This window comes from Pristiophorus japonicus, unplaced genomic scaffold (genome assembly GCF_044704955.1).
Source record: "Pristiophorus japonicus isolate sPriJap1 unplaced genomic scaffold, sPriJap1.hap1 HAP1_SCAFFOLD_262, whole genome shotgun sequence".
In the NCBI taxonomy this organism is placed as follows: domain Eukaryota; kingdom Metazoa; phylum Chordata; class Chondrichthyes; family Pristiophoridae; genus Pristiophorus; species Pristiophorus japonicus.
In genome coordinates, this window is record NW_027252362.1 from 742529 (window position 1) to 762709 (window position 20181).

The window sequence follows — 20181 nt, forward strand, 5'->3', positions numbered from 1 at the left end:
ACATCCACTTGGAATCGCAGGCCGAGATCATGAACGCCTGGCTCACGTTAATTGCCTTCTGCAGGGTGACCGTGGTGTCCGCAGAGAGCAGCCTGTGGAGAAGGCCCTTGTGACCGATTCCAATAACAAAGATGTCCCTTAGTGGTGAGGTGAGGTGATCACTAAAATCACATGCTGCAGCCAATCGTCTCAGGTCTGCAGCATATTTTGCGATTTCTTGGCCTTCGGATCCACCGGTGGGGAGAGAACCGGTGTCTGGCTGTGAGGATGCTCTCTTTAGGTTTGAGCTGTTTCTGTATCAGCGTTACGAGCTCAAGATATGTTATTGTCTTCTCTGGGACTAGCAGGTCCCTGACAAGGCCATAGACGGTGGGCCCACAACTACTGAGCAGGATAGCTCTGCACTTATCAGCCAGCGAGGTCGGGTCGTCTCCCCCCATGTCATTTGCAATAAAGAAGTGTTCAAGTCTTTCCACAAAGGCCTTCCAATCTTCCCCATCGGCGAATTGTTCAAACGTGCCAAGGTTAGCCATTGTCACATGGAAATTCGTATTCTCGTCACCAGTTATTGTGTCTGTAAGCACTCTCGTAATGACTCCACGAGGTAAGGTATTGTACTTGAACTGTGGTGACCTAAGTTCACTTATTGCAGCTCCTGAGTGAGGGTACAGTTCTGTGAGCTCCCTTTTATACCTGGTTACCTGTTGTGTAGAGGTGACCCCGAGGTCTCCACCAGTTGCACTCTCTGGTGATACAAGCATAGTGCATACAGTGTGAAGATACATCCAGTGGTCTTATGTAACGGTACATTGAGTGTACAGGGTGTATACTTATTTTATACATGCACAACAAAGATCATCGGTTAATTAATGGTGTTTTCCCGTGAAAGCAGGATAAAATTTATCAATGATTTAATTTCTGCATTTGGAAAGACATGGGTTAATCACGGATAGTCAGCATGGGTTTGTTCAGGGAAGGTTTTGTCTGACTAACTTGATAAAATTTTTTGAGGAGGTAACCAAGTGGATCGATGAGGGCAGTGCGTATGATGTAATGTATAAGGATTTTTGCAAAGCTTTCGCCAAGTTCCCACATGGAAGACTGGTCACGAAAGTAAAAGCCCATGGGATCCAGGGCAAAGTGGCAAGTTGGATCCAAAATTGGCTCAGAGGCAGGAAGCAAATGGTAATGTTTGATGGGAGTGTTTTGGACTGGAAGGATGGTTCCAGTGGGGTTCCACAGGGCTCAGTGCTTGGTCCCTGACTTTTAGTGGTAACATCAATGATCTAAACTTAAATATAGGAGGTATGATTAAAACGTTTTCAGGTGACACTAATTTAATCCAGAGAAGTGTGAGGCTGTGCATTTGGGGAGGGCAAACAAGGAAAGAAACACACATTAAATGGTCGGATATTGAGAAGTGTGGAAGAAGAAAGGGAACTTGAAGAGCATGTCCACAGATCCCTGAAGGTAGCAGGCCAGTTGGATAAGGTGGGTAAGAAGACGCACGGAATGCTTACCTTTATTGGCTGAGGCATGGGATAGAAGAGCAGGTTGGTGATGCTTGAAATGTATAAAACACTGGTTCGGCCACAGCTGGAGTATTGCATGTAGTTCTGGTCACCGTATTGCAGTAATTATGTGATTGTACGAGAGGGTACAGAGGAGATTTACGAGGATGTTGCCAGGTGTGGAGAATCTTAGCTGTGAGGACAGATTGGATCGGCTGTGTTTGTTTTCATTGGAACAGAGGAGGCTGAGGGGAGACAACATTGAGATGTATAAAATTATGAGGGGCGTAGATATAGTGGATAGCAGAGGGGTCAAAAATCAGGGGGCATATATTGAATGTAATTGGTAGAAGGTTTAAAGAGGATTTGAAGGTAAAATTCTTCATGCAGAGGTTTGTGGGGGTCAGGAACTCGCTGCCTGAAAGAATGGCGGAGGTAGATACCGCAAGTAAAAAGTATTTGGATGTGCATCTGAAGTGCCGTAACCTGCAGGGTTATGGACCCACAGCTGGAAAGTGGGATGAAGCTGGATCGCCTCTTGTTGGCCGGGGTGGAAGTGATTGGCCCAAATGGCCTCCTTATGTGCTGCAAACTTCTCTCAATCGATAATTCTATGAAAAATGTAAATGTCCAATGTGGGTGTCGAAACCACGACCCAGAGATTAAAAGTCTTATGTTTTACTGACTGAGCTCGCCAGGCTTCTGCCAAACATACCGTTCTCTCACTGATTGCAGACAGGCGCATGTTGGCTCTGCCCCAGATGTTTAAACTTGCTGTCGAGGAACTGCCAGGATCTTCTTGAATGGTGGACCAGGCTCGAGGGGCCGAATAGCCTATTCCGGTCCCTAATTCTTACATGCTTATCATCTTATGAACTTTTCACAGGAGAACAAACTCGCCCCTGAGCATGCATGAGGAGAAAGCTCCAGAAAATATTCCCGTCTGGTGAGCTTTCGCGTGTGAAGCGAACGTGTTAACCGCGACACTGCGGAAACATCTCCACTTTCAGCACCAGGTCAGACGGAAATGTTAAGCGAGCAGGTGAACTGCTGAATCCCAGTTTTAAGGAGTTGGTCGTGGTGTCAAACAATGAGTTTCGCTTAATGATTAAAAATAATAAATGTCAGAAGTTGGATTCAAACCCACACCTCCAGAGAAAACTGCGATCTAATCACAGCACCTTAGACCGCTCGCCGGTGTGTGTGGCCACCTGCAAGTTGATTTGGAAGTTGTGTGTCCTGTCACATGAATTAAATGAGGGCAGCAGGCGTATCTCTGCCTGACACCGGGGAAACAGTGAGACAGACCTTGCAACAAGGGTCTGGTTATTGCCAAACAGCAAAGAAAATATTAATTCTGAAAGAACAGTGACCCCGACGTGATTTGAACACGCAACCTTCTGATCTGGAGTCAGACACGCTACCGTTGCGCCACGAGGCCTACACAATGTGTTTGAGATGTTCCTCTATATGAAGCTTTCACAATACAAGGGGCTTTAAATTCCCCGCCCATTCCCAGCAGGTGTCAGAAGCAACGCTCACCTGCCAGTCACCGTATGTTTTTTTCTTAAACTTTTGTGTTGCTTTTATGGAAAAGCATCATTAATAAACCCGTCACCTTCTTTTGCACAATGAAAGAAATGCTAACTGAGGGACAGTCGATACTTCAAACATTTGTCCTGTGCTTTGCGGAGCGGGCAGGGAAGTGGACCTGAGTCCATGATCGCATCGATCATGATCGTATTAAATGGTGGAGCAGGCTCGAGGGGCGTATGACCGACTCCTGCTCCTATTTCTTTTGTTCTTATGTTCTTCAGCATGTTGACCCATTTCACACACTGTATTGCCGATGTCACCAGGAATCTGGGGCAACTTTTGTCAAATTTAACAGCACCAGTTATTCATTCCGTGCAGAGAAAGTAGAATCAGTCGTGAAGATAAAATCCCATGGTGATCATTTTCAGATTCAACGCAGTAGGATTTCAAATAAAGTGAAAGAATTTTACAGTGAAAAGATTTGGAAGTTTTACTTGTATTTGTGTCTTTAATTAAACTTTGTGACGTCTGACTCCCGTTCATGCCTCTGCTGAATAAGAAAGGAGGGTTTGACGTTGACCAGACTGCACTGCCCCTGATATTTGTGAGATCATCCTTTATATTCAGTGGTTTCTCGCCCTTTGATGGGCTGCAGTGTGGCGGATATCACGTTGGCCTCACACGCGAAAGTTCCCGGTGGATCCGTTTTCTCTCACTGAAAGTTATCTATTTATTGGTTAAATAAAGAGCAATTCAGGAATAAGGGAGCCTTTCTACCAGGAGAATAAATAGCTAATAAAAACAGCAAATGCTGGAAATCTGAGCAGGTCAGGCAGCATTTTCCAGGAGACTAAACTCTCCTCCGATTGTTCCCTTATAGCAAGTTAAACATAATGTTTCTACCCAGAATCAAACCGGGTACTTTTCACGTATAAAGCAAATGTGATAACCACTGCACTACAGAAACCTCTGGCACAGCAGCCCCAACAGAGGGGAGCTGACCAGTGAGCTCCCTCTGTGCTGATCGGGAATGTGTTGGCTCACCTTAAACAACTTCTGTCCCACACTGAAAGCTCTCAATCCTTCTCCTCCGCTGCCCTTTACAGAAATGTCACGGATCACCCAGCCACCGTGTTCACTTCCACATCCTCACAGTGGGGCCACAGAGGCTCCTACCGTCTCCCCGCGATCAGTGAACTCACCCAGTTTGTAAAATTAAACCCCGAACACGTGCCCAGCAAAGGGCAGGAGAAGCCAGATAGTCTGTATGCTCGATCTATCACAGAAAGTATTGGTATTCATGGTGATTACAGCAATTATTAATTGTCTCACAAACCTCAATTATTTTTATGCGATGAATTGATCGAGAATTGAAACCAGTTTAGTGCGCCGGATCTTAATCCCTCGACCACCAGGGAACGGTTATGATACATGGAGATATATTTATATATATTTATATATGAACCTGAATATCAACGGCTCGCTACCGAGACCTCATGGTGCAACGGTAGTGCATCTAACTTTGAGTGAGAGAAATTGTTCCACAGTGATAACCATTTCATCTTTTGTTCCCTTTTAAACACTAGAAACTGAGACAGGGGGAATAAATAGAGAAATAAAAGCACAGGGATAAAGACAAGAGGAAGAGAGAAGGGGAAAGATACTGTCCCCAACCAGAACTAATGCAGAAACCCCTCTGCTGCGCTCGGGGTGGCCACCCACAGCCTGGATACACTAACGGGAGAACACCAGCGGCAGGTCGGGGCCATAAAAGGAACGGCGAGCGGCCCTGGGAGCAGCTTGGAGGTCCCGGGAGACTACTCCAGGGAGCAGCGCGAGCTGGTGCAGGAGGGCGGCGGCAGCGAAGTGTGACGTCATCAAGGTCCAGGTCGGTGATTGGAGCGTGGGCAGATACAGCAGGAGCGGCGAGATCGGGGCGAAGGAGCGGTGAGAGACTGTAGAGGGATGTGATCAGTGCCCAGCAGAGGCATGAGTTCGGGGCCAGGGGCCCAGAATTAGCACGGGCCAGCCCACTCTGCGATATGTGTGTGCACCAGGTCCGCGCAGCAGAGCTGGTTGCCTGTTGTCTTGGTTAACCCTTGCCACTGGACCAAGACCTCGCTCTGTCAAGCCCGTGTGATGGCTGGGGTGCAACGGCCACCACACGTTAAAAAAATCCACGCACAGGCATCTTCCACCCTTCGGGATGTCGTTCGGATCCTTCATTGAAACACCTGTGAAATCATCCTTTTTCAGCGTGGAAGCAAGTCATCCTCGTTTCGAGGGACCGCCTATGATGATGATGATGATGGATACATTAACGTCCCAACAGCTCATTGACTGCAGGATTGGGACCGTGCGGCGCTTCAGAAGATATGTCGAAAAGGCCAAGTCACTAATTTCGTTTCATGTGCTCCTCCGATCAAGAACAGCAACACACATTAAAAATGCTTCAATGATAGTTACATCTTATCTCCACATTTGCTAAGCAGGTGGTGTGTTGGTCTAGGGGTATGATTCTTGCTTCGTTGGTTGTTACTTGAAATTTGCAGAAAGATCCTGGCTTCAAATCCCAGACCAGCCGTGAGATTGCATTGAAATTTTGCAAAGAAGGACTTGTATTTCTGCAGCGTCTGTCAGGAACTCATGATGCCCCAAAGCGCTTCACAGCCGTTGAGTTGCCTTTGAAATGTTGTCATGTGAAGAAAGATGTGCCCAAATCACCTCAACTCTTTGCAAACGAGTTCATAGAATCAAAGAAGTTTACAGCACGGAAGGAGGCCATTTCGGTCCATCGTGTCCGCGCCGGCCAACTCGAGGCTCTCCAGCCTCATCCCACTTTCCAGCTCGAGGTCCATAACCCTGCAGGTTACGGCACTTCAGGTGCACATCCAAGCACTTTTTAAATGTGGTGAGGGTTTCTGCCTCTACCACCCTTTCAGGCAGTGAGTTCCAGACCCCCACTTTCCTCTGCATGAAGACATTTCCCCTCTAAACTTTCGGCCAATTACTTTAAATTTATGCCTCCTTGTTTCCCTCTGCTAAGGGAAATAGGTCCTTTCTATCCACTATATCTCGGAACCTCATCATTTTATACACCTCAATGAGGTCTCCCCTCAAACTCTGTTCCATGGAAAACAAACCCAGCCTATCTAATCTGTCCTCATGGCTAAGGTTCTCCACTCCCAGCAACATCCTTGTAAATCTCCTCTGCACCATCTTCAGTGCAATCATGTCCTTCCTGTAATATGGCGACCAGAACTGCAAGCAGTACTCCAGCTGTGACCTAACCTGCCCCACCGACCCCATCTCTTGTATTCTATGCCTCGGCTACTAAAGGCAATCATTCCATATTCCTTCTCAACGACCTTAGCTACCTGGCCTGCTACTTTCAGTGATCTGTGGACATGCACTCGCTGGATTCTGGGGAGGACCCAGCAGATTGGAAAACTGCAAATGTAATGCCCCTATTTAGAAAAGGAGGCAGACAAAAAGCAGGAAACTATAGACCAGTTCGCCTAACATCTGTGGTTGGGAAAATGTTGGAATCCATTATTAAAGAAGCAGTAGCAGGATATAGAAACATCTAAAAATAGAAAATAGGTGCAGGAGTAGGCCATTCGGCACTTCGAGCCTGCACCAACCTTCAATAAGATCATGGATGATCATTCAGCTCAGTACCCCTTTCCTGCTTTCTCTCCATACCCCTTGATCCCTTTAGCTATCAGAGCCACGTCACCCTCTTGAACATATCTAACATCTGGCATCAACGACTCTGCGCCAGAGAATTCCACAGGTTAACAACTCTCTGAGCGAAGAAGTTTCTCCTCATCTCAGTCCTAAATGGCTTACCCCTTATCCCATATACTCCGACCCCTGGTTCTGGTCTTTCCCAACATCAGGACCTGTCCAGTCCCGTCAGAATTTTATATGTTTCTATGAGATCCCCTCTCAGTCTTCCAAACTCCAGTGATCTCTCGATCCCTTGATTCCCCGAGACTCGAAAAATCTATCTAACGCAGCCTTGAATATATTCAGAGACTCAGCATTCACAAGCATGTGGGGCAGAAAATTCCAAAGATTCATATCCCTCTGAGTGAAGAAATTCCTCCTCATCTCTGTCTTAAATGGCCGACCCCTTAACCTGAGACTGTGGCCCCTGGTTCGAGACACTCCAGCCCGGGGGAAACAACCTCTCAGCATCTACCTTGTCAATCCCCTTCAGAATATTGTGTGTTTCAATGAGATCACTTCTCATTCTTCTAAACTCTGGAGAGTATCGGCCCATTCTACACAATCTCTCAACTTAAGACAGTCCTCTCATCCCAGGAATCAATCTGGTGAACCTCTGTTGTACCACCTCCCAGGCAATTATTTCCTTCCTCAAATAAGGAGACCAAAACTGTGCACAGTACTCCAGGTGTGGTCTCACCAGGGCCCTGTACAATTGTAGCAAGACTTCCTTACTCTTGTACTGTGGGCTATATATTAGGTACTATGGGCCGAGTGCCCTGTTTTTTGGCTGTTTCGATGGTTGTATAAAAAGTTATTAAAATTGACAGTTGCTCGGGAAATATATTTGTATTTCCTGCAGTGTACTCCTTACGCTTCAAGGGCTAGATTTTCCCCAAGCAGTTTTGTCGGCGCACTGACCTCAAGCGCATCGACTTTGCGCGCTGGAAATGGCTCGCGGAAAAACTCGCCCCATCCTGGCCGCTGTGTACAGTCCCCGGAGTCCTGGCGTGGCGTCGAAGGTGAAGTGGGGGGCGGAGCCAAATGCCTGCGCTGAAAACACTGCTGACACCTTCGCACATGGGCAGTAGGGAGAGAAAACTTGGCACTCTGCCATTTTTAAACAGTGTCAAACCCGATGAAAAGCACAGCAGCTTCTCAGCTTCTCCGGTCGCTCGGCGGGCTCTCCCCCTGTCCCTCCCCGATAAAACGCACAGCTCCAGCAGCTGCAACTTCTCCGGTCCACAAGCTCACACTTCTCCGGTGTGTAGAGGCAGTATTTCCCCTTCTCTCTTCCTCTTGTCTATATCCCTCGGCTTTGTTTTCTGGATTTATTCCCCCGGCCTCATTTTATGTGTTTAAAAGGGAACAAAAGATGAAGTGTGTGACACTCAGGAACAATTTCTCTCACTCAAATATATCTATTTAGTGAAGTGAAATAAAGAGCAATTGAAGAATAAGGGAGAAGCCACTGTCACCCTTTTGACAGGAGAATAAACTCGCCCATGGCTGTTCATCCACAGAAAGGTTAAACATTATCTTCCTGCACGGGATCCTTCCGCGCGGAAAGCAAACGTGATAACGGCTCCACTGCGGAAACCGCTCTGACCAGAAGTACAGCAGAGTGCAGCTGACCAGTGAATGCCTTCTGTGCTGATTGGGAATGTGTTGGCTCACCTTAAACAACTTTTGTCCCTCACTGACAGCTGTCAATCCTTCTCCTCCGCTGCCCTTTACACAAACATGTCACTGATCCCCACCCACCACCCCACATCCCCATCGTGTTATCTTCCATGTTAGCACAGTGGGGCCGCGGAGACACCTACTCTCTCCCCACGGTTAGTGAACTCAGTCAGTCTGTAAAATTAAAGGGGAACAAGTGTCCCGCAAAGGGCAGGGGAAGGGAGAGAGTCTGTAACCTGGGTTTAATTGTTTGTCAAAGGCTACCCGTCCTGTTGTGTATTTCCAGCAGTTTCCTACTTTCACAGGTGGAGATACCGGGGCTGGACAATGTTCCTTAAATACAATGAGGTCGGGATAAAAGTTCCTCACATACTCAGGGCAAATTAAATGATTGAAGTTCTACAATGGATTAATTAATGATGTTTAAATCAATGAATCTTCTTTTCCACATGAGATGCATGTAACTCTTTCTTCTAAGGTTTTAATTTTGATGGAAGTGCAATTTCCCTGGCCGGAAATCGACCCAGGGCCGCGGTGATGAGAGCGCCGAATCCTAATCACTGGACCACCAGGGAACGCTGCATTGCTGCATCGCTGCATCGTAATGCTTGGTGTCATTATTGTCCTTTTCAATCCACTTGTTTCACAACGAAACACTTCGTAACCGTGATCTGAATTTAACGCCACGTCATTCTTTGAAATCACCTTTAAATGATTGGGTAAAACCACTCCTTGTACCAGCGAAAAACAGCTTCGATTCCAGGTCAGGGCGGTAACTTCTGTAACAGCTTTTTTCAATTCAAAACCTTATAAAATTGAAGACATGCAGCTAATAAGAAAAAATAAGAATTAATTAAATCACAGTTAAATAACCGATAACCTTTTTCAGGATGAAATAAATATTAATATAGCTACTGAGGGACAGTAGTATCTTTAATCATTCATTTTCTCTTTACATGTGATGAATTTTTATCCCGATCTCATTTACATGCTGTATGAGAAATTGTAAGTGTTTATGACTCAGTTGTAAAACCATTGATTGTGTGTGTGTCTATTCTTGATAGGAGGAGCACTTGAGACCGAAGTTCCAGTTCGATATATGCATCAATAGAATCAATTTTCACCAGTTCCTTTAAACCCAATAACATAATTTATTTTGATTGGACTGGATGGAGGAACATGATCCATGTAAAAAATTGTTATCGTTTTACTTGTGCTGAATGCTCATAAAAGTATTGGAGTGGGAACTCACTGGATAACAGCAAAGCTTGCAATGTTTGCGGAATATATTCGTGCAGCCAAAATGCACAATGACAACCCGGAACTGTGCGGCACCGAATCCTCGGGGAAAAACATTAAAAGGCTTCGCCCGGAGATGGGTTTGGATTACCCACCTTTCAGTTACCAGCCGAATGCGCTAAACCATTGCGCCACAGATACACACTGCAAGACATGCAAAACCAGGGTGTCAGTCAGTTAAAGCTTCAGATTACTCCGACCGGGATCGAACTTATCCACTCTCAGTTGTACTTTTCCCAAGTAAATGGTGGGACATTCACTGTGGATGTGTGGAAGTAGTCTGGTCCCGCACACTGCAGACACTTCCATGTCACCACCAACAAGCTCTCCCACAACCGGTGTGATCTACCTTCCAGCCTTCCGGTGCATGTCTGTGACGAAGTATGGTTCAAAAGTTTTGGAATAGTTGGTTCCATGGTGTAATGGTGAGCCCTCTTGATTTTAAATCTAGCGATCTGAGTTTAAATCTCGGTGAAACATAAATTCTTGTTGTCCCAGCTGCTGAAAATTTGGGACAAACAAGTGAAAGACACCTGGTGCTGGTGGGCAGTTTTGTTGCCTTTTTAATTGATGCTTGATCTACAAGTCTAGTTGTCAAATTGTGTGCTCAACCGTCAGTTATCTGCTGCAAATCACCGGAGGACAAATCACTTTGTTGTCTAATGCTGCCTTTGTCTGCACAATGTGTGCTGAGATTATCTGTGCAATATGCATTCCGCAGGATGAATAAAAGCAATGCTTTTTGAAATGCAGGCACTGCATGTTTTGCACTCGATAAAACGTTGCATTTTCTTTTCATTAATTTTACATTAATGCATTGCAATGCCAATGCACTTTTTACGTGGCAAGATCGATAATTAGCAGAGCGTAATGAAGACATCGCAAAGTTTCTGTTTAAAGAATGGACTCAGTCGAGAATATTTTGTGGATTTTATTTTTCTGAGACTATTTTCCCTGTGCTGGGGTCACCCTGCGCAGATATGTGAAAAATCTGGTTTTGTTAAAACTCCAGAGACCGCTGGCAGTTCGCTCGGACAAAAGAGCTGTCAGTCATCCATTGACAAAAGAGCTGTCGGCCAGGAAGGGGGGCCACTGACAAAGCCACGCTAATTTGTAAAAGCACTTCTCACCTCCAACTCAGAAGGAGACACAGAACAATGAACCCACCAGCCTGGCCAGCCAAGGAGGAGCTGGGTCTTTCCCAACACAAAGGCTCAGAGAGATGCCCAGACTAAGGGCCATCAGCCCAATGCATGGGTGGGATGGCCCATCACTGACTAAGTACCCGTGCTTAGAAACAAAGGGGTTTTAAAGATTGGCGGGATAGATAGGGGTAGCAAGACTCCCAGAAAGACAGGGTCCTTTCCACTTTATTTTTAGCTTGGAGCTTGGTGTGAAGCTTGGAGCTTGCAGCTTGCAGCTTGCAGCTTGTGTCTAGAGAGAGCCCTCTCTCCCTCTCGCTCTCGCTCCACCGATCGATGTACCAGAGGAAGGGGCCGCAGTACTGCAGAAGAAGCCACCGAGACTGAAGACCAGTCAGTGACTTCCCACAGCTGAGCTGAGCAAGGAAACGGGCTGCGTGTGGTGTGAACATGGTCGCGAGTGTCCCAAGCCAGTAACCAGATATCCCAGGCCAGCTGGGTAAGGGCTCAGGGTTTTCTCAGAAGTGAAGCTTTCCAGGGCTATTCTGGGGAGGGTAATTCATTGGTAGGGGTGGGGTTAGAATCCACCAGGGAATTACTGCCTGTTACTAGGTTCATTTCTGTACTGTATGTATGTTGTTTGTAACCGGGATTTTATTCTCCACAGAGACAGTGATTTCGTTTAGCAGTGCATGTTTTAGCCATTGTATGTTAGACCAAATAAATATACTACGATTTATCACTGAAGCATCCCTTTCCGTGACTCATTTAATTTACACTCTGAATAATAATTCCCGGATCTAGAACTTTCGTAACGTGGGGGCGATTCAAACCGTCCGACTGGCAATTGGGCGAGGATCACAAACACTGACAATATTTACGAAAGGATATACTTGCTTTGGAGGCAGTTCAGAGAAGGTTCACTGGGTTGACTCCGGAGATGAGGGGGTTGACTTATGAGAAAAGGTTGAGTAGGTGGGGCCTCTACTCATTGGAATTCAGAAGAATGTGAGGTGATCTTATCGAAACGTATAAGATAATGAGGGAGCTTGATAAGGTGGATGCAGAGAGGATGGTTCCACTGATAGGGGAGACTAGAACTAGGGGGCATAATCTCAGAATAAGGGGCCGCCCATTTAAATCTGTGATGAGGAGGAATTTCTTCTCTCAGAGGGTTGTAAATCTGTTGAACTCACTGCATCAGAGAGCTGAGAAAGCCACGACATTTAATACATTTAAGACAGAGATAGCTTCTTAACTGATAAGGGAATAAGGCTTATGTGGAACGGGCAGGGATGTGGACTTGAGTCCATGATCGGATCAGCCATGATCATATTAAATGGTGGAGCAGGCTCGAGGGGCCATATGGCCTACTCCTGCTCCTAGTTCTTAAGTTCTTATGTTCTGAATTGCGACACACAAAAAAATGCTTTGATCATGGTTACACCTGATCTTCACGTTTGTCAAACAGTTGGCTCGTTGGTCTCGGGCTGTGATTCTCTCTTCGGAGTTGTTCATTGAAATTTACGAGGGGTCCCAGAGGAGCCCTGATATTGCTCGCATATTTTGAAATTGCATCGAACTTTTGCAAAGTAGGACTTGCATATCTGCAGCGCCCTTCAGGAACTCATGACGCCCCAAAGCGCTTTACAGCCATTGAGTTATGTTTGAAGTGTTGTAGTTTGGGGAAAGATGTGCCCAGATCACCAAACATGTACCTCAACTCTTTGCAAAGAGTTTGGTGCAAATGATCAGGCGTCTCAGGGACTTGGACTTTCTTTGAATAAGTTCTGCTTGTACCTGCATTCAAGCTTGAAACAGCAACTGGCCTTCGATCTCACGGGACGTTTGGGGTTGATGTGCGTTGCTTTCAATCTTTGAAATTTCACCAAGCAAAGAAACGGTGAATCCAACTGTCCCTGTAAGCATTTAGTTCCCGTTTAATCACAGGAATATCCGCAGTCAGGAGCTGAAAAGGAATTCAAACCTAATACCGGCTTCGGGACAATCAGAATACTTCGTCACAGACAAGGCACCGGAAGGCTGGAAGGTAGATCACACCGGTTGCGGGAGAGCTGGTTGGTGGTGACATGGAAGTGTCTGCAGTGTGCGGGACCAGACTGCTTCCACGCATCCACAATGAATGTCCCTCCATTTATTTGGGAAAAGTACAACTGAGAGTGGACAAGTTCCATCCCGGTCGGAGCAATCTGAAGCTTTAACTGACTGACACCCTGGTTTTGGATGTCTTGCACCTTATACTTCCATCAGTCTCTGTGGCGCAATGGGTTAGCGCGTTCGGCTGTTAACCGAAAGGTTGGTGGTTCGAGCCCACCCAGGGACGAAGAGTTTAACTATTTTTCCCCGAGTATTCGGTGCCGCACAGTCCCAGGTTGTCATTGTGCGTTTTGGCTGCACGAATCTATTCTGCAAATGTTGCCAGCAGTGCTGTTATCCAATTAGTTCCCACTCCAATATTTTATGAGCATTCAGTTCAAGTAAAACGATAACAATTTTTTACATGGATCATGTTCCATCCAGCCCATTAGAAATAAATTATGTTATTGGGTTTAAAGAAACTGGTGGAAATTGATTCTATTGGTACATATATAGAACTGGAACTTCGGTCTCAAGTGCTCCTCCTATCAAGTATAGACACACACACAATCAATGGTTTTACAACTGAGTCATAAACACTTACAATTTTAAACCATTCTCATACAGCGTGTAAATGAGATAGGGATAAAACTTCATCACATGTAAAGAGAAAATGAATGATTGAGGATACCACTGTTCCTCAGTAATTATATTATTATTTATTTTATTCTGAAGAAGGTTATCGGCTAATTAACGGTGATTAAAAGAATTCTTACTTTTGCACGTTGGCTGCATGTCGTCAATTTTATCAGGTTTTGAATTTAAAAATGGGTTACAATGCTGGTTGAATACATGACCCCAAAGTCTTTTTGGGATCACAGGTTGAGTCTCTCTGGTGGTTTACGCTCTCTTGTAGAGCGCCTGAGTTGGGGCTCCGGTTGTTGGGCGCTGGCCTGTGTGTCTGCTGTTTGCGGTTCCTCAGGCCTATCCGGACTGCCCACAGTGACTGGGCTCTCCTCCCTTTGGTTCCAGTGTTCGGTCACCTGTGCTGGAGTGAACTCTGTATCGTGTTCTTCCCTGCTTCTTCTTTGGGGTTGCTGAACCTCCTTTTTGTTTGATCCACGTGTTTGCGGCAGATTTGTCCATTGGTTAGTTTAACTACCAGAAACCTATTGCCCTCTTTGGCAATCACAGTGCCTGTGAGCCATTTAGGCCCTGCAGTGTAGTTGTGGACAACAACAGGGTATTTACACCAATATATCGTGCCCCCGCATTCCTGTCATGGTAGTTATATTGTGATTGGCGCCTGCTCTCAACAATTTCTTTCATGGTGTGGTGTATAAGGGATAACGGGATTTGAGCATCCTTATCATGAGCAGCCCTGCGGGTGGAACCCCTGTGAGTGAGTGTGGTTGGGATCTATTGGACAACAGGAGGCGTGATAAGTGGCTTTGTAGGGAACCCCCTTGGATTCTGAGCATTCCCTGTTTGATTATCTGCACTTTTCGTTCTGCCTGGCCGTTTGAGGCTGGCTTGAACGGTGCCTTTCTGACATGGTTAATTCCATTGCCTGCCATGAAGTCCTGGAATTCAGTGCTTGTGAAGCACAGGCCATTGTCGCTGACCAAGATGTCCGCTAGACCGTGGGAGGCGAACATTGCCCGTAGACTTTCTACCGTGGCAGAGGATGTGCTTGAATTTAAAATGTCACACTCGATCCATTTGGAGTGAGCGTCTAATACAACCAAAAACATTTTTCCGATGAAAGGACCTGCGTAGTCATCATGGATTCGTGACCAGGGCTTGGCGGCCAATGGCCAGGGGCTAAGGGGGGCTTCCCTGGGCGCATTGCACAGCTGGGCACACGTGTTGTACCTGCGAACACAAACTTCCAGATCTGCATCTATCCCTGGCCACCAAATGTGTGACCTGGCAATTGCCTTCATCATGACAATGCCCGGATGCTCATTGTGGAGTTCTCTGATGAACACCTCTCTGCCCATCTGGGGCATGACTACACGGTTTCCCCACAGTCGGCAATCGGCCTGAATCGAGAGTTCATCCCTGCCCCTGTGAAATGGTTTAAATTCCTCAGGGCATGCCCTGTACGTGGCTGCCCAGTCCCCATGCAGGACACATTTCTTGACGAGAGACAAAAGCGGGTCTCTATTTGTCCAGACTTTAGTCTGACCGGCTGTCACGGGTGAGCCATCGCTTGCGAAAGCTTCAACAGCCATGACCATCTCAGCGGCATGCTCGGTAGCCCCCTCAGTGGTGGCTGGTGGGAGCCTGCTGAGTGCATCGGCGCATTTTTCAGTGCCCGGTCTGTGCCGAATTGTGTAGTCATAGGTGGCTAACGTGAGTGCCCACCTCTGTATGCGGACCGATGCGTCTGCATTTATGGCCTTGTTGTCGGCCAAAAGGGACGTGAGGGGTTTGTGATCTGTCTCCAGCTCAAATTTCCTGCCAAACAGGTACTGGTGCATTTTCTTTACCGAATATACACATGCGAGCGCCTCCTTTTCTATCATCCCGTAGACCCTTTCTGCCTGGGACAGACTTCTGGAGGCATAAGCTACCGGCTGTAACTGACCCTTGGCATTGACCTGCTGCAACACACACCCGACACCATAGGACGACGCATCGCACTTTAACACAAGTTTCTTACATGGGTCATATCGCGTTAACAGAACAGATTGTTGGAACATAACAAATTGTGTGCTCTATTAAAAGCCCTTTCCTGGCTGTCCCCCCAGACCCATTCGCGACCTTTGCTTAGGAGCACGTGTAGCGGCTCTAGCAGCGTGCTCAATTTGGGAAGAAAGTTACCAAATAGTTGGGGAGCCCCAGGAACAAACGCAGCTCCGTCGTGTTGCGGGGTCTGTGTGCTCTCTGGATCGCTTCCGTCTTGGACGCAGGAGGGCTCATCCCTTCTACTCCTACCGTCATCCTCAGGAATTCTACCTCTGGAGCTAGGAAGATGCACTTCGCCTTTTTCAGTCGCAGCCCTACCCGGTCCAGTCTGCGTAGCACCTCCTCCAGGTTGTGGAGGTGTTCTTCAGTATCGTAACCCGTGATGAGGATGTCGTCCTGAAAAACCACCGTCCCTGAAATCGACTTGAGGAGGCTTTCCATATTTCATTGGAAGATCGCGGCGGCCGAGCGAATCCCGAACGGACATCTGTTGTACTCAAACAACCCTTGTATGTCGTGATGGTGGTCAGCTTCATCAACTCTCTCGCCAGCTCCTGGGTCATGTAAGCTGAGGTCACGTCCAATTTTGAAAAAAGTTTGCCACCGGATAGCATCGCAAAGAGATCCTCCACTCTCGGTAGCGGGTACTGGTCTTGGAGTGACACCCGATTGATGGTGGCCTTGTAATCACCATATATCCTGACCGACCCATCCGCCTTGAACACCGGTACAATCGGGCTCGCCCAGTCACTGAATTCGACTGGCAAAATGATACCTTCCCTCAGCAGGCGGTTCAATTCACCTTCTATCTTTTCCCACATCACGTACGGCACCGCTCTGGCCTTGTGGTGTCCTGGCCTGGCTTCCGGGTTTATGTGAATCACTACCTTGGCCTCCATGAAAGTGCCAATGCCGGGTAGAAATAATGAGTCAAATTTGTGCAGGATCTGTGAGCATGAAACTCGCTCCACAGAGGAAATAGCATTAACATAAACCCATTTCCAGTTCATGACAGCAAGCCAACTCCTCACCAGTAGTGCGGCACCGTCCCCCGGGACAACCCAGAGTGGCAACCTGTTCTACGAATCTTTGTGGGTCACGATTGTCGTGGCAATGCCAAGAAGCAGAATGATCTCCTTGGTGTATGTCCGTTGCTGTGCGTCAATCGGTGATATTTTTGGCCCGACTGGCCTTGGACGCCCACAACTTTTCAAACTATTTGTTACCCATCAGGGACTGGCTAGCCCCCGTGTCTAGCTCCATTGATACTGGGATGCCACTGAGGAGCACTTTCATCATTATCGGTGGCGTCCTGGTGTATGAACTGTATACGTGCTCCACATGAACTCACTGAACTTCAGCTACCAGCGATTTCCCCCAGCGTTCATTTCTGCAATTTCTGTAGGTATTTTGCTCATCTCTGCAACTTCCGGCTGAGTTTGTGCCTCCATGCCTCCAACATGAGCTGTTGTTGGAAACAAAAGATCCCTTGCTAGTCAATCGTCCCTGACTACCCCTGTAACTGTCCTTGAGTGTGTCATTAACAGGTGTTGATGGCCCCATTACTGGCCACATTGTCCCTTGCAATGTTGTGAATCACCGTTCTGCTTGCCATTATCTCTGTCGAACTCCCCCTCTGGGTTCGACTACATGTTGGGGCATGCCCGATTGCCCTTGTCTGCCTGGAGAACTGTGTGCTGCTTCAACAATGTTGATTCTCTGTCCCAACCATTCCTTAACACAGTATCTCTCGTCTATACTGCTAGCGGCCATGCTCACGTGTTTTAAATCCCAGTTTCTCGTCGCCATTGATACATCCTTACTATACAGCAGAAATGCACACGAGGCCCAGGCTTGAGAGAAGGTCAGTCTGTGGCCTGTCCTTTATTCCTGAGCACTCAAGTGATGAAAGTGGGTGGAGCTTCCCCTTTTATACCTGAAGGTCCAGGTTAGAAGTGTCTCCCACAAGTTCACCCCCTAGTGGTCATTGTTCTCACAGTGTACAACTGAGGTCAGATTATATATGGGTTACAATGTTGGTTGAATACATGACAATAAGCACTTAAAATTTTAAACCATTCTCCTAAAATACAGTGTGTAAACGAGATAGGGATAAAAGTTCATCACATAGAAACATAGAAACATAGAAAATAGGTACAGGAGCAGACCATTCAGCCCTTCTAGCCTGCACCGCCATTCAACGAGTTCATGGCTGAACATGAAACTTCAGTACCCACTTCCTGCTTTCACGCCATACCCCTTGATCCCCCGAGTAGTAAGGACTTCATCTAACTCCCTTTTGAATATATTTAGTGAATTGGCCTCAACTCCTTCCTGTGGTAGAGAATTCCACATGTTCACCACTCTCTGGGTGAAGAAGTTTCTCCTTATCTCGGTCCTAAATGGCTTACCCCTTATCCTTAGACTGTGACCCCTGGTTCTGGACTTCCCCAACATTGGGAACATTCTTCCTGCATCCAACCTGTCCAAACCCGTCAGAATTTTAAACGTTTCTATGAGGTCCCCTCTCACTCTTCTGAACTCCAGTGAATACAAGCCCAGTTGATCCAGTCTTTCTTGATAGGTCAGTCCCACCATCCCGGGAATCAGTCTGGTGAATCTTCGCTGCACTCCCTCAATAGCAAGTATGTCCTTCCTCAAGTTAGGAGACCAAAACTGTACACAATACTCCAGGTGTGGCGTCACCAAGGCCCTGTACAACTGTAGCAACACCTCCCTGCCCCTGTACTCAAATCCTCTCGCTATGAAGGCCAACATGCCATTTGCTTTCTTAACCGACTGCTGTACCTGCATGCCAACCTTCAATGACTGATGTACCATGACACCCAGGTCTCGTTGCACCTTCGCTTTTCCTAATCTGTCACCATTCAGATAATAGTCTGTCTCTCTGTTTTTACCACCAAAGTGGATAACCTCACATTTATCCACATTATACTTCATCTGCCACGCATTTGCCCACTCACCTAACCTATCCAAGTCACTCTGTAGCCTCATAGCATCCTCCTCGCAGCTCATACTGCCACCCAACTTAGTGTCATCCGCACATTTGGAGATACTACATTTAATCCCCTCGTCTAAATCATTAATGTACAATGTAAACAGCTGGGGCACCAGAACAGAACCCTGCGGTACCCCACTAGTCACTGGCTGCCATTCCGAAAAGTACCCATTTAATCCTACTCTTTGCTTCCTGTCTGACAACCAGTTCTCAATCCACGTCAGCACACTACCCCCAATCCCTTGTGCTTTAACTTTGCACATTAATCTCCAGTGTGGGACCTTGTCGAAAGCCTTCTGAAAGTCCAAATATACCACATCAACTGGTACTCCTTTGTCCACTTTATTGGAAACATCCTCAAAAAATTCCAGAAGATTTGTCAAGCATGATCTCCCTTTCACAAATCCATGCTGACTTGGACCAATCATGTCACCATTTTCCAAATGCGCTGCTATGACATCCTTAATAATTGATTCCATCATTTTACCCACTACTGAGGTCAGGCTGACCGGTCTATAATTCCCTGCTTTCTCTCTCCCTCCTTTTTTAAAAAGTGGGGTTAGATTGGCTACCCTCCACTCGATAGGAACTGATCCAGAGTCAATGGAATGTTGGAAAATGACTGTCAATGCATCCGCTATTTCCAAGGCCACCTCCTTAAGTACTCTGGGATGCAGTCCATCAGGCCCTGGGGATGTATCGGCCTTCAATCCCATCAATTTCCCCAACACAATTTCCCGACTAATAAAGATTTCCCTCAGTTCCTCCTCCTTAATAGACCCTCTGACCACTTTTATATCCGGAAGGTTGTTTGTGTCCTCCTTAGTGAATACTGAACCAAAGTACTTGTTCAATTGGTCTGCCATTTCTTTGTTCCCCGTTATGACTTCCCCTGATTCTGACTGCAGGGGACCTACGTTTGTCTTTACTGACCTCTTGCTCTTTACATACCTATATGTAAAGAGAAAATTAATGATTGAAGCTAGTAAAAGATCCTCTCGGAATAAGTGATCACAGTATGGTTGAATTTGAAATACAGATTGAGGGTGAGGAAGTAGTGTCTCAAACGAGCGTACTATGCCGAAACAAAGGGGACTATAGTGGGATGAGGGCAGAGTTGGCTAAAGTAGACTGGAAACACAGACTAAACGGTGGCACAATTGAGGAACAGTGGAGGACTTTTAAGGGGCTCTTTCATAGTGCTCAACAAAAATATATTCCAGTGAAAAAGAAGGGCGGTAAGAGAAGGGATAACCAGCCGTGGATAACCAAGGAAATAAAGGAGAGTATCAAATTAAAAACCAATGCGTATAAGGTGGCCAAGGTTAGTGGGAAAATAGAAGATTGGGAAAATTTTAAACGACAGCAAAGAATGACTAAGAAAGCAATAAAGAAATGAAAGATAGATTACGAAGGTAAACTTGTGCAAAGCATAGAAACGGATAGTTAAAGCTTTTACCGATATGTA

At 46.6% G+C, this 20181-nt stretch overlaps 2 non-coding genes across 2 annotated transcripts; one reads left to right on the forward strand and one right to left on the reverse strand.

The window, feature by feature from the left end:
- Window positions 1-2880: 2880 nt before the first annotated feature.
- On the reverse strand, window positions 2881-2952 carry trnaw-cca (transfer RNA tryptophan (anticodon CCA)). Its single transcript has one exon. It is a non-coding gene; the product is annotated as a tRNA-Trp (tRNA).
- Window positions 2953-13173: 10221 nt separating this feature from the next.
- Window positions 13174-13247, forward strand: trnan-guu (transfer RNA asparagine (anticodon GUU)). The gene has a single exon. It is a non-coding gene; the product is annotated as a tRNA-Asn (tRNA).
- The last annotated feature ends 6934 nt before the right edge of the window (window positions 13248-20181 follow it).